Source organism: Ursus americanus, chromosome 32 (genome assembly GCF_024610735.1).
Source record: "Ursus americanus isolate L20-20 chromosome 32, mUrsAme1.1.p, whole genome shotgun sequence".
Classification (NCBI taxonomy): Eukaryota; Metazoa; Chordata; class Mammalia; order Carnivora; family Ursidae; genus Ursus; species Ursus americanus.
The window spans coordinates 25,136,454-25,149,670 of NC_142158.1; the positions used below are offsets into that span (position 1 = coordinate 25,136,454).

At 41.3% G+C, this 13,217-nt stretch overlaps 1 long non-coding RNA gene across 2 annotated transcripts in view; it reads left to right on the top strand.

Moving 5' to 3' along the window:
• The first annotated feature begins 6,209 nt into the window (after nt 1-6,209).
• Nucleotides 6,210-13,217, top strand: part of LOC123791080 (uncharacterized) — a 45,958-nt gene continuing 38,950 nt past the window's right edge. For both annotated transcript variants that reach the window (XR_006779275.2, XR_015722565.1), the window contains exons 1-2: nt 6,210-6,376; nt 8,873-9,247. This is a non-coding gene — a long non-coding RNA (uncharacterized LOC123791080). The remainder of the gene's footprint in view (nt 6,377-8,872; nt 9,248-13,217) is intronic.

The window sequence follows — 13,217 nt, forward strand, 5'->3', positions numbered from 1 at the left end:
ATTTGTGGGAGGCAGTGCGGTCTTCTTCCTCAAGCAGCCCAGTCTGTACTTGCAGAAAAGCCAAAACGGAATCAAGTAGGAGCGTTTGAACTCGGGTATCCTGCTGTCCTACCTGTTTTTGCATTGCAGGGATCAGCATCCCCTCCAACGTTGCTCCCCCAAACTAGGAGTTGCCCTTGTTTCCTTCCTTTCCCTGCATTGGGTTCATCAGCAAGGCCATCCTCCTCTCCTCCACCTTCAGAAAATAAACCACATCCATCACTTTGAGGTCAAGCCCCCGTCATCTTGTTTGACTGACCGAAGCGTCTCCCAGCTTTCACTCTTCCTCTTGCAAAGTCCGTTTTCCATGCAACAGCCAGAGTAACATTTTTTAAAAATATAAATTAGATCAAGTCACTCTCCTGCTTAAGACCATGGAACAGTTTCCCCTCCCGTTTAGGCTAAAATACAAATGCATGAGCGGGGCTTTCCAAGCCCAGTGCTGGATTCTTGGGACCCTCAAACACACTCTCATCTCAGGGTCTTCACATCAGCGATTCCCTGTGCCTCTCCTTGCTCTTTTCCCCGATGTTCATATCAATGGCTTTTTCAAAATGTTTTAATGTCAGTGGGTTCTCAGAGAGGCCTTTCACAGCTGTTGGATCGTTTGGCCACACTTCATCTAATGCTCTGCTTTGCGATGATGCTCTTTGATTTTGCTTGTTTAATTAGTAGTTCACATTTACATAGAGGTTCCCGTGTGTCCCTCATCATCTAAATCCTTTCCATGTTGCAACCGTACCCCCTTCTTGGGTGATCTCTTGCACTCCCAGAGTTTTGACAAACACCCACACTCCCGGTCGCAGAGGTGGGAACCATGTCTCCTCTTCTTCACGATTGTATCTTTAGAATTAGCACAACGTGTAGCCCAGAGGAAGGGCTCGGGGTTTATTGAATCAATGATTGGTGACTCTTAACTTTCCCCTGGATTTTATAGCCATTAATTGCCACAAGATGGTAATACAAGGATCTCAAAATTGTGTGAAAAGATACAATTTCTCACCTTCCCCCCAAACGACTTTTCCCTCCTGGGCTCTGTACATCAGCAAATGTTAACAGCACCCATTCCGTTGCCCAAGCCAGAACCATCTCGATGGGACCCTCAGCACATTTCTCCTCTGCCAACTTCTACTGAAATAGTCTAAACTCTTTAGGACTAGTCTAAACCCTCCAAGGTCCTGTATGAGCGAGAGCTCATTTCACTAGTTTTGTTTCTCCCAACTCTGTCCGCACTCCAGCCCCACTCGGCATTGTACGCTATGACATCACCAGAATCCACATGTGTTCACATTTAGGGTGGAACCCGTGCTGACCCCTCAGAGCGCAACATTGTCCTCTCACTCCCATTTCTTTCTACCTGCCCCACCATCACTGCTCCTGACCCATCCCGGCCCTGACGTCAACCTCACACAAGCCTCTCCTCAATAACTCCCATCCTTTGTTGAGACTCATTTCCTCTGGGAAATGAGCTTTCTCTCTTGGCTCCCCTGGCCTGCCGCAACATGGTCCGATTCAGGATGCCTGGAGCAGAGTCCCGAGAATGTGTGTTTTTTAAAAGCCCTCCAGGTGGTATCGATGTGCCACGATCATGAACCATCCCGGCACCCTGTATTGTAACTGTGCACACAGTGAGGCGGGGAACGTATCTTGCTCACTTTCTAAGAAACACACAATGCAGTAATAAGAGGCCCTCGATCATTTTTTTTTCAAATTAACATATGCATATACCTTGTGACTTTTCTTTGAGAATCCAGGGCTCTCTGTAAGTGTAGGGTTGGTGTATGGGAGCATCTGGTAGGTGAGATGTAGCTAAGTCATTTTAGTAATTGTACCGCACACCAGCCTATCATAATATTATTCAAATTTTTCCCCTGGCTTTGGTAGCATACCCAGGATTATACATGAGACATTTATGAGAGCTTAAATCCTGAGTGCTAATGGTTTCTGATTTTCTTTATATAGAAATGAAAAAAAAAGATTGCTTAAAGTGAAAGCCAATATTAGGCTCCTTGACAGATTCCGGATCCTTGACCAATATTTACCAAGAGCTTCTTTGGAGAATAACGCTGTAAGATATGTGTTAAGAATAAATTGTTAAGTATAAATGCCATTACCAAAGTCCAGGTAAATGTCAAGATAAAGGTAAGTCTCAGTGAATTAGATAGAAGTTTACACACATATGTACACTCGCACAGACACACACACACACCCTTTAAGCTAGGGTGTTATTATTGCCTGTGGATGTTAACTAACATTTTTCCAAGTGTTATGCTGGAACTAATTTGAAGGTTTATCAGTTGAAATAGAAATAAAACATTTTCTCCCTTAAGGACAATTTTTTTTCTTCTTTTTAGCCTCTTGTGTTCTACTTGTAAGTTTCCACTAATCATCACAGTGCTGTATGTTTTGCTATCACCCTTCCCTCTTTGCCCCTATACAAATCATAGAAAATGTCTTAAGATATGTTTGGAAAATCAATAGTTGGAAAATTAACTGGTCTTCATGTTTTTAAAATGACATCATTAAATATGTCTACCTTGGGGTGTTCATAGTACTTCAAAAACCAGGTAGGAGACAAGGAATTGCTCAGATAATTGGCATGACTTTCTACCTTGGTTTTGTCAGAAGGAAATCTGCGTGTTGGCACCTCTGTCTTCAAATTACATAGGGTAGTCGATTTCTTCATTAAAAGTACATCTGTGTCTGATTATTAATGTAATGTGCAATCATTGTAGCACACTTTGGTAATTTTTAAGGAGTATAAAAAACAAGCCTCAACGCCACAGGTGTAGATGATCAGTGAGTATCTGGTGTTTATTTACAGGAATGGGAATAGACTTCTCCTCCAGTGATGTGCTCTGTTAACGGGTGGAATCAACTTGGATTACTGTTTTGAGAAAAATAGAAGCTGCCTCTGTGCCCAAGTGTAAAAATAACAGTGAGTGATTAGCAAAGACTAACATGGGCACTGGAGGGAAAGTGTGGAAGTCATGCCACGCCTTTGCGATCCTTGATTTTGAAGGAAATACCCATGTGGACAAGGATGTGTAGAATTAATTTGTTTTTCAGCATGGATAAGGCTAATTCTTGAGGAAATTAAATAGAGAGTGAAGGTGGACAAAAGTTGTATGCAATCTATGCCATTCTTTATTTTATATGTGGAGAGTTAAGTACATTTCATCTAATTTATAGGATTGAAAGGTGTGCCTTAATTCAGTATGCCTTCTGCATGGGCGTGGCCCTTTTTATTAAGTGCATCCTCTCTTTGAAAATAAGTATTCCCAACTACAGGCTTCTAAGCAGTTGGGGTTCACCTCTTAATGACCACCTTTTAAAATTTGCTTACCATTCTTTGTTTACCATTTTGCCCAGAAAAGAGCAAGCATGAAGGTTGGAATGGAAGAGGGAGAGAAAAGAAGGAAGAAGGGTGGGGAGGGAGGGAGGGAGAGAGGGAGGAAGGAAGGAAGGAAGGGAGGAAGGAAGGAAGAAAGGAGACACAGTAAAGAAGGAAGGGAAAGAGCAAATAGGGACATGAAAAGGGAGAGGAGAACACACAGATCTGGAGATTAGTTGCACCAGCAAATCCCGAGAGGAAAGGGAAATGAATCCTTAAAAGGGCAGTGGGAAAGGCCAGAGCCTCCCAGACAGCATCCTCCAGGGATGCTGATGGCACGCTGCCTGGCTGCAGTGGATAGGCTCTTCTGCAGTTAAGCTCAGGGAATGGCCAAGGGTAACAGGGCTTCCTCACCTCCACCCACCCCTGTGCTCTGAGCTGCGGGGAGAAGCCCAGGAAGATGGCTGCAGAGGGATCAAGGGTGTCCGGGAGATGGGGGCAGCCTAGCTTCTGTGGTGGGCGGGGACCAGGTGAGCTTCATTTACATGAACAAACCCAGAGGAAAGTCAGACAGTGGAGGGAGAAAGCGGCAGGAAGAGAAGAGCTGTAGGAACCCAACCTGCAGGACATTCTCGGTGGTCTCCCCCCCCAACCCAGTCACAGAACAAAGGAAGAGAGATGCCGGTCAGTGGCTTGCTTCACTAATGAGTTTGGGGACAGCTGGGAATCCTTCAGCCACAATAACCATTTGTTAATGGAAAGAGGAGAAAAAAAATGTGGAAAGGCATTTGTGCTGGAGTTTTGCACTTCGGCGGATATGCTAGAGGGGAAATGGTGTTCAAAATCCATGGTTTTATTGAGATAGTACATGAACCCTGCCTTCTACGTGTATAAGGAAGTATATTAATTTTCACCCAGATCGGAGAACCAGTGCCTTCGGCATAAAGAGGTAGCGGTTTCTCGTTTGGAAGGACTGTGGACAGACCCCTGTACCGGCCTGTGAGCTCCCCTCCTGCTCCCCCGCCTCATGAAGGGCTCCATCCCTGACCCTTGAGAAGGAGCAATCTGACAAGGAGCTGACACCCAAATTCAAGCGAGCTGGTTGGCATTGAGACGGCTGCCTCTGTCTTGATCCTTTCAGGCCACGATAACAAAATGCCACAGGCCGGGTGGCTTATGAGCAACAGAGATTTATTTCTCGCAGTTTTGGAGCCTGGCAGTCTGAGATCAGAGTGGCCAGAGGACCCTCTCCTGGAGGCCGACCTCTCCTGGCCTCACATGGTGGGAGGGGCCACGGAGCTCTCTGGCGCCTCTTTTATAAAGAGCACCAGTCCTGCTCCTGAGGGTTTATAAAGAGAACCTCCCACCTAATAACAGCATCACCTTTCGGGGGTTAGGCTATCAGCATATCCATTTTAAGGGAACACAACACTCAGATCACAGCAGCTCCAAAAGCAGTGCTTTGAGGCATCAATGATTACAGTGTTTGCTGAATTTTCATAAATTCCTCTTTATTCTGCCTTCTCCTCTCTTTGATAGCGAATAATAAAAATAGAAAATAAGCAGTAACACCTTTGAATGGTGGCAGTATGAATAACGTGGAAATAGCTCAGGGTGAGGTTAGCCTTTCAATATTTGCTCTGATTTTTACTAACTCTAATTCATATATAGTTGTTATAAGATTAGAGTACAGTAGGTAAATTCCCTGGTACTCAGAGGACTTACAATAAATGTTAGCTCTCATCTCCTATTTACTTGAAAAGTTTAACCTTAATTTATGGGCTGATACGTGCTAAGGCAAATCTTCACCAGTTGACTGTTTTGAGAGTTACATAAAATTGCTTTTTTTTCAAATTATTCTAATGAAATATCTTAGATGACTGTATTGGAGCCTTGATCCTTCTATAGTAAAATAATCTGCATCATGATAACAAACGTATGCCATAGGAACTTCTACCGCCATGTATGATTTTTGGAATCTAATTCTGTAAGTAAGGGCTGGCCTAACAGGGCAGGAAGGAAACGGCACACTCAGAGGAGAAGAAATTAATGTGCTTACTTGACCAGAGGTATGGCCAGGTCAAGAGAGCTGGAGAGACCCCAAGCTGTAGGAGAGGGCAGCCAGATAGAGCTCTGGCATTTCATTGAGAAATACACCCACTGCCAGCGAATGGGCCAGTAGGGACAAATGTGGGACACATGCGTCCTGACCTCACTCTGCTCCTGCCCTTTCTACCAGAGCCTCCCTTTGGCTGAACTCAGTGAGAAGCCAGAATGAATCTGAGAAAGGGAACAAAGGTTATCCCACTGTGTGTGTGTGTGTGTGTGTGTGTGTGTGTGTGTGTGTGTGTGCCCATGTGCGCCCGCGCACGCCTGCAGGCTCATTCCAAGATCTCCACTTCGAATCCCACAACCCTTTCCAGCCGAAGGTTAAGTGCCAGAACCTGGTTATTTAGGTTTGGAAGACAAACAACGTAGGCAGTTAACTCTATCCAGGCAGAAGGTCAGAGCAGTGATTCATCCCATCATTTTCAACTTCTCGTTTGCGGGCAAGTGATTTAACTCGCCTGAAATTCTGTCTCCGTTCTTTGGAAGGAAAGAAAGATGGCTCTAAACTGAGATCAGATGTGAGTGGGTTAAAATTTCCATCTGCTTCCTGAGAAGGGCTGACGTACATTACCCAGGAACAAGCCGTCTATTAGTTACCTCACTTCATCCACTGCTCATGGCATTAAAAGTATCACCACAGGGACCCCAGGTTGGACTTTTCACTAATAACTTTTTTGGGGAGGGATCTGTTTTGCTCTGAGAGGAGGACGGTATGTTCTACCAGATGAAAACTTTCAGATGTTAATGAGATTGGATTCATCCCTGACCCATTTCCTTGTGCTTGGTGGTTCACTCCAGCGATAGCCAAGGAGGAGATAATGTCCTGAGCGTGCCTCTCCACATTTGTTTTCCAGGGCAAGCTAAGCAACGGGGGATCTCAGGATAACAAAGATGGTAAGTAACAGTTCATAGTTGCAAATGCATGAAGAGCAGATAGGCCATCTATAATTAGCGAGCTGACAACCTCGTCAGTGCGTTTTATTTGCAGAGATCTGGGTTAATACAGAAAACAAGCTCTCGAGTTTGGGGAGGACTAGAGATGATAATCTCCACCCAACTAGAAAACATATCCAAGAAGCTCCCATGTTCCTTCAGCCAGAAGTATGCGGAGCGGTGGAGGAGGCCAGCTGTAAACGCTGCTACAAATTTTGGCCACTGAGGGAATTATTTTTTATATCATGCATTGACGATGTTAAGTTATATGCTATCCCTCTATCATTAAATTTCTCTTTAGACACCCATTAGATAAGACTGTCCTTTCTTTCAGATATTCCTTAGATTTCCATGAAAGCAGGGGTGCTGTTAGCAACCATAAAATTCTAAGAAATCAACTGCGTGCAAAATGTAAAGGAGAAGTCACTGAGCTGGGTGTTACTATGAGGCATTTTAGAGAATGTTTATCCATTGGAAAGGAAGTGTGCTGGTGCTTAAAAGGTATTTCACTTCCAAATTTCCTCAGTATGGAAGCATGTTTCTACACAACGTGCCAGAGTACTCTTTTCAAGGCATCGGCATTATGTTTGTTTTGTTTAAAGCCCTACAAATGTTTTCTGGTTTGGCTTAAAAACCAAGCCCCTCCTTATGGGTTTGGAGGCCTAACGCGATCTGGCCCCTGCCTGCCTCTCCCACTTCATTTGCTCCCACCCTTCCTTGCGATGAGCTCTAGCCATGCTGAGCCCCTTGCTGTTCCTCAGAGGTGCCAACCTTGTTCTTGCCTCGGGGTCTTTATACTTTCTGTCCCCTCGCCTGGGCAGCTCTTCTTGGCCCCCCTCCATGAGAACATCCAGATGTGTGTGCAGCCTCCATCAGCCCTTATCCCTAATCTTGGTTTGTGTTTTCTTCAGAGCGTGCACCATTAAGTGAAATTTTCTTATTTGTCTGCAGATGTATGGTCTGTCTGTCTGCCGTGCAGAATGTAATCACCTTGAGGGCGAAGGCTTTTCCAATGACAGCTTGGTCTCTAGCACATAAGGCAACAGTTGGCCACACACACAAAAAAAAAGCCGTTTCTCGACACATAGCTCTTGAATGAGTGAGGGCAGCACCTCTGAGTCGAAGCCCGGCATCCTGAATCCTCTTCTGGTTTTATCTGTGGCCTCAAGATAAACATGACTTGGATTAAGTTCCAATGTCTTTAAACCTGAGTTTACCACTTACAAAATGAGATAGTGTCAATTCCTGACTTTCTCTGAGAGTCACGCTATTCCTGCATGGCTTGGAATTCTTCATGCAAACTGCTTCGTATGTCAAAATTGTGTCTGTAGCCATAGGAGAACTGGGAGATGAACTTGATAAAGTGTTTGGGTGTTTGAGCAGCAAAATTAAACCAGTGTCATTGGAAAGAACTAAGTAGCTCTTGAGTGAACAGATTTGCTCTCCATACTTGGCACGGTCAAAGTTCTGTGCATTGTGAAATGAAAGGACATGTCTTAGGCGACAGTCATTCTTCACGTATTTGCATAATATTGCTTCCCGTGGGGGTTGTTTCCATGGCATAAATGTGTTGATTATATTGACACAAATCTTGTCTACGACACCACTACATTTACCGATTTAAATGAATAGATTGGCATTCTGTTTGCCCATCTGACTCTCGTGTACCTGGGTAATGTGAATCTAACTCTGAGAGATGAATCTCTGTTTTGGATGTGGACTTCCTTTTTTGTTTTTTGTTTTTTTTTAAACAAAACAAAATGAAATACATGGCATCCCACTGCTACCTTATGAGTAGGTAGCCAGTCAGCTTTTATAAAGCAAATATCCGCATCCACCTTTCAGATCAAGAGCCCAGTCATTCAACTGCAAAGACAAGCGTAGATTCACTTGCCTGCTTTTTCACTTCATATAAGTGAAATAATGTACTATTAACTCTTTTATGACTGGTCTTCTCAATATTTATCCATATTTTCTGCATGTAGCAATATTTGTTCTTTTCTCTTGGTAGATAGTATTCCATTGCCCATTATCACAATTTTTTTATCCATCTACTGTAGGTACTGTTTTTATTCCCAGAGTTTGTTTTTAATGAAGTATGCTGAGATTTTTTTTTTTTTTTTTTTTTTTTTTTTTTTTTTTACTATTCTGTTAGAGTCCATATATACGCCTTTCTGTTGGATATATCCACAATTGTTATTAGCGGGTATATGTGTGTCCAGATTTATTAGGTACTGCCAAGAATGTATTGAAATAATTGCATGAAGGTGTACCACGTGTGAGTCTAATTTGCTCTAAATTATTTTAATTTTAGCCATTTTTGTCGATGTGCAATAGTATCATATTTTGCACTTGCTTTTCTTTAATGACAAATGATGTTGAGTACGTTTTGATGTATTTATTGGCCATTTGGAAATTAGAAATAAATTATGTTTATCGACCATTTCTGCAAATTAGGAAGAAGCCCTCATTTTTCAAGATGCTTCAAAGCCATCAGCTGGGAAAACTGTCACAAAAACCTTGCGTATCTACAATGACTTGAAGTTTCATGACAATGTCTAGAGATGTTCAGTGCCCAAATTGACATGAACAGTGAACAGTAGTCCCTGACAGCCACCACTGCAGACATTAAAGGTGAGTTAAAAACTCACCTCAGAAATTTACATTGGCCAAAGTGAAGAAGGACCCTGATCTTGTATAAGATTCTCTGGGACTGTAAGAATTTGAAGTGGAGCAGACACTCAGGAGAGGAAGAGAAAGCTCTGCCATTGCGTTCTGTTAGGAATGTCTCCTATGAAAGGAGTGGCTTGGCTTAGAGGATGCGCACCATGGGTGAGTTTCAAAATATTTTATCACCTGTCGCTATAGACACCGACCTACCTATCATATGGATACCAACTGTAAGAGGCTTATAGCTTAACAGATGTGACTTAGTCCTGGGCTAACTGTCTGGAGGTGGACTCCCAGAGACTTCCAGAGACTGTTTGTCTCTTTGCTAGAGACAAACATGGACACAGAAGGTATTTGGAATCAAAAAAAGCGGTTGTGCACAAAAAAGAAAATAGACTATGAGTAAACCCCTATCTTCACAGTTTTGCTTAGACCTGGGCGCTAGGTTCAAGGTTAAGAAATCTAAATTCTGTTATTAACCAGTATTGTTAAACCAGTGTGTGATGCCATGCAAATCAATATGTAACCCTATAAGCAAATTTGTTAATAAATGGAGACAATAGGGACGATGGGGTGGCTCAGTCAGTTAAGTGTCTGCTTTCGGCTCAGGTCATGATCCCAGGGTCCTGGGAACGAGCCCCGCACTGGACTTCCTGCTCAGCTGGGGAGGCTGCTTCTCGGGCTCCCTCTGCCCCTCCCCCTACTTGTGCACATATGCTCTCTCTCTCTCACTTGCTTTCTCTCAAATAAATAAATCAAATCTTTAAAAAAATGAGGATGATATTATTTGTCCTCATTTCTCCTCATTTGTTTCAGATACTATAGGTTGAGAATTGAAAATCCATCGAACCTGTTAACAAGAGAAGATATTGTTGTTGGATAATTAAATGGCTATATTGTTTCAGATACTTTTTAGAATTGCTGTAAGAAATGTAAAGACACAACGTATAAAAATACTTTCATTTGATGTACATTTAGATAGATAAAACACCATTTAAAAGTTGTTCTGAATTCCAGACAGAAGCGATAGTCACATTTATAAGACTTAACCTTACCAAAATTAAAAAAAAAAAATCTTCTGTTTGTGATAAGTCTCATGACCTTTAGCTTTTTATCAATAGAATTTGATGTGATAGAGGGGAAAGCTTGCAGCATACGAAGTATTTTCATTAGATATGCATTTAGATACAAGAAAACTCCATTTAAAAGTAATCTACATTCAGAGTACAAGCCATGGTAATATTTATAAAACCTATCGAAATTAAAAAAAAATCTAATTGTTTAGTGACAAGTCTCATGACCTTTAGATCACCTATTGCATTCAATTTTATTTTTAGTCCTTTCAATTATCATCCTGATACTCAGATATCTTACAGTGAATTAATTCTTATGTGGGAGAGTTTCATCTTCTTTGTGGGGGGCATGAGTCATTATTCCTTTCATCTTATGCACAGCATTTCCCCATAGTCATTTGGGTAATAATGAACTATTTAAGCGTTTCTGAATATAGAGAGTAAGGCATGAGTTTGATGGTCATTTATTTGGAGTGAGGAAAATGATCTTATAATGTTGGTGATTATGCTAATTACTTCAACGGGGTGGATTGAGTATGTGAATAGAGAAAAAGAAACATGAGAAACTAATAATGTCTCTAAAACATGCCAACAGCATCTATAAATTATTTAACTTTAGCATTAGAAACAATAGGTTAATTAAAATTGCATAGGATAATTTAGATTAAAATTGGATCAACTTTTATGTTATCTGTCTTTACCTTTATTAATTTCTATGATCCTTTGAATTTTGACATCAATATCTTCTATGCAATTTCACTTGCTCTCTCTACTTCAAACTTAAATAAATCGTTGCCCTTAATATTACCTATACGAAGCAGACATTTCAGTCCCTTAGAGAAAACACGTGCGTCTCTAGGTCAGCTTGCTTTTATAATAGTTTTGGGAAGCCCAAAGGCCGCATATAAATAAGCGTATTTGCGAGCCCTTGGCAGAGTAGTGCATAATGTGGAGGTAATCACTAAAATATAGTAAACTGAATTTCAATTAAGGCCGGCTAACGCACTAGAAAACGAACATAGCTAATTTAAACAAGGTTTGGTGGAGGAAAAACAAAATCACTTACTGCTACTTTTCTTGAAGAGGATCATACATGTTATTTAATCATTAGTACCATTACTCTGAATTAATTAAGCAACCACAACCTTGCTAGATATTACAGAAAGTAGACAGAAATGTGGGATAGTGGCTGGAGTTGACATTCTTCTTCACATGCTGGGAAGATAAGGATGTGCCAAGTGGTCTTAGTGAGAGCAAGTCAGTTGGCCTGGAAAGGTAAAAAGAGAATTAGGGAGACACTCCATGGGTAGGAATAGGAAATAGAATATTGGTTTCTTTTCCTTACTACGTTTCTCAGAATAGGTACGCATATAGAGTTCCTTTAATATTTTCAGACCAACTTTGGTGTGCTTATTTGTTTCCTCTTAACCACAGACATATTTTACAGAGCCACATTGAGTAGTCCTGCAGAAAGGAGAACATAAATATCGGTAATCAGAAAAAGAATATTTGTGAGTTACATTCTCCTATTAATGATACTTAACGCAAATATGTGTTACAGCTATATAATGCGAGCTTAGAAACACTATTCTGATTCAGTGGGGAATTCACCCAGATTACCGTTCTGGATTTTAAACAAATGTCACACGAATGGCATTCATTTATTCAATAAAAATCAGTTGAATGTGAAGTGGCAGAAACTGCTGGTTGTCTACCAATTTCCCTTCTTCTTTACCTAATGCACAAACTTCTCAGTTTCCCCTGAATGCACAGTCACCCAGATCAGAACAATATTTTCTAGCTTCTCGTAGAGTTTAGAACCATGTGACTAGATAATGATCAAGATCCAGCAGAAGAGACGGGATGCCTCCTGGAGGGACGGATCCTTCCCATTTCTCTTTTCCACCGTGTGGGAGATCCTCCTATAAGAAACCACTCGTGTACCTACCGTTAGTAGATCAGAGAGAAATAGACTCTGATAAAAGGTAAATACAAAAGACTTTGCATCTTTAGGTCTGTTAATTATGCCTGCCTTGCCTGTTGGTTGGATAATACAGCCTCTCTTGACAGGTGTAATACTAACTGAATTTTGGGGAGGATTTTATGGCTTAATTTTCCTTAGGGTATAATATTAGCACATAATTTCCTACTACGTACACATTTACTCTACTGGTAAATTATTTTTAAAATGGCACTCCTCAAAGCCAGCCCATCCTAGTATTGTTGTAAGATCAACATATGCCACACTGTAAATGCTGACACTGTGTGCCTTCCCTTCCTGCTTTTGGTGGGACCCTCTTCCCACACACATCGGTGCTTTCAATCACAGCACCTTGCTCACGGAGAAACTATCACCAGAAAGTTCTTGTGACATCTCAGCCATTATCAAGCTCATATTTGATAGTGGTAGTGTCTGAAGATATCTCTGTTGGACTAAAAAAGGTCAATAAAGTACAGTAAGACTTAGATTTACCAAAATATTGATAGCACTTCTATGCAGAACGATAGTGATATTTTTCCTTTTTCTAAACATGATCATCTTAGCAAGATTCCACAAATCTAAATCATTTTTCTCCCCTAATTCTCCTATCCTATGCTGCTGAATTTGGTTTGCTACTATTTGTTCAAAATGTTCACATCTATATTCATCAGGGATATTGGCCAATAGTTTTCCTTTCTTATACTGTCCTTATCTGGCTTTGGTAAATTGACTTCGGAAGTGATCCATCCTCTTCAATTTTTTGAAGAGTTTGAGAAGAAATGGCATTCATTATTTTTTAAATGTTTGGTAGAATTCACCAGTGAAGCCATCTGGCGCAGTGCTTTTGTTTTGGGGGAAATTTTTAATTATTGATTCAATCATTCAATCTCATTACTCATTACTGGTCTGTTCAGATTTCCGATTTTTTCCCGCTTCAGACTTGATAGGTTGTATATTTCTAGGAATTTCTCCATTTCTTCTAGGTCGTCCAGTTTGTTAGTGTGTAGAGATTTAAGTCTCTTATGATCCTTTGTATTTCTGTGTTATCAGTTGTAATGTCTCCTCTTTAACTTATAAT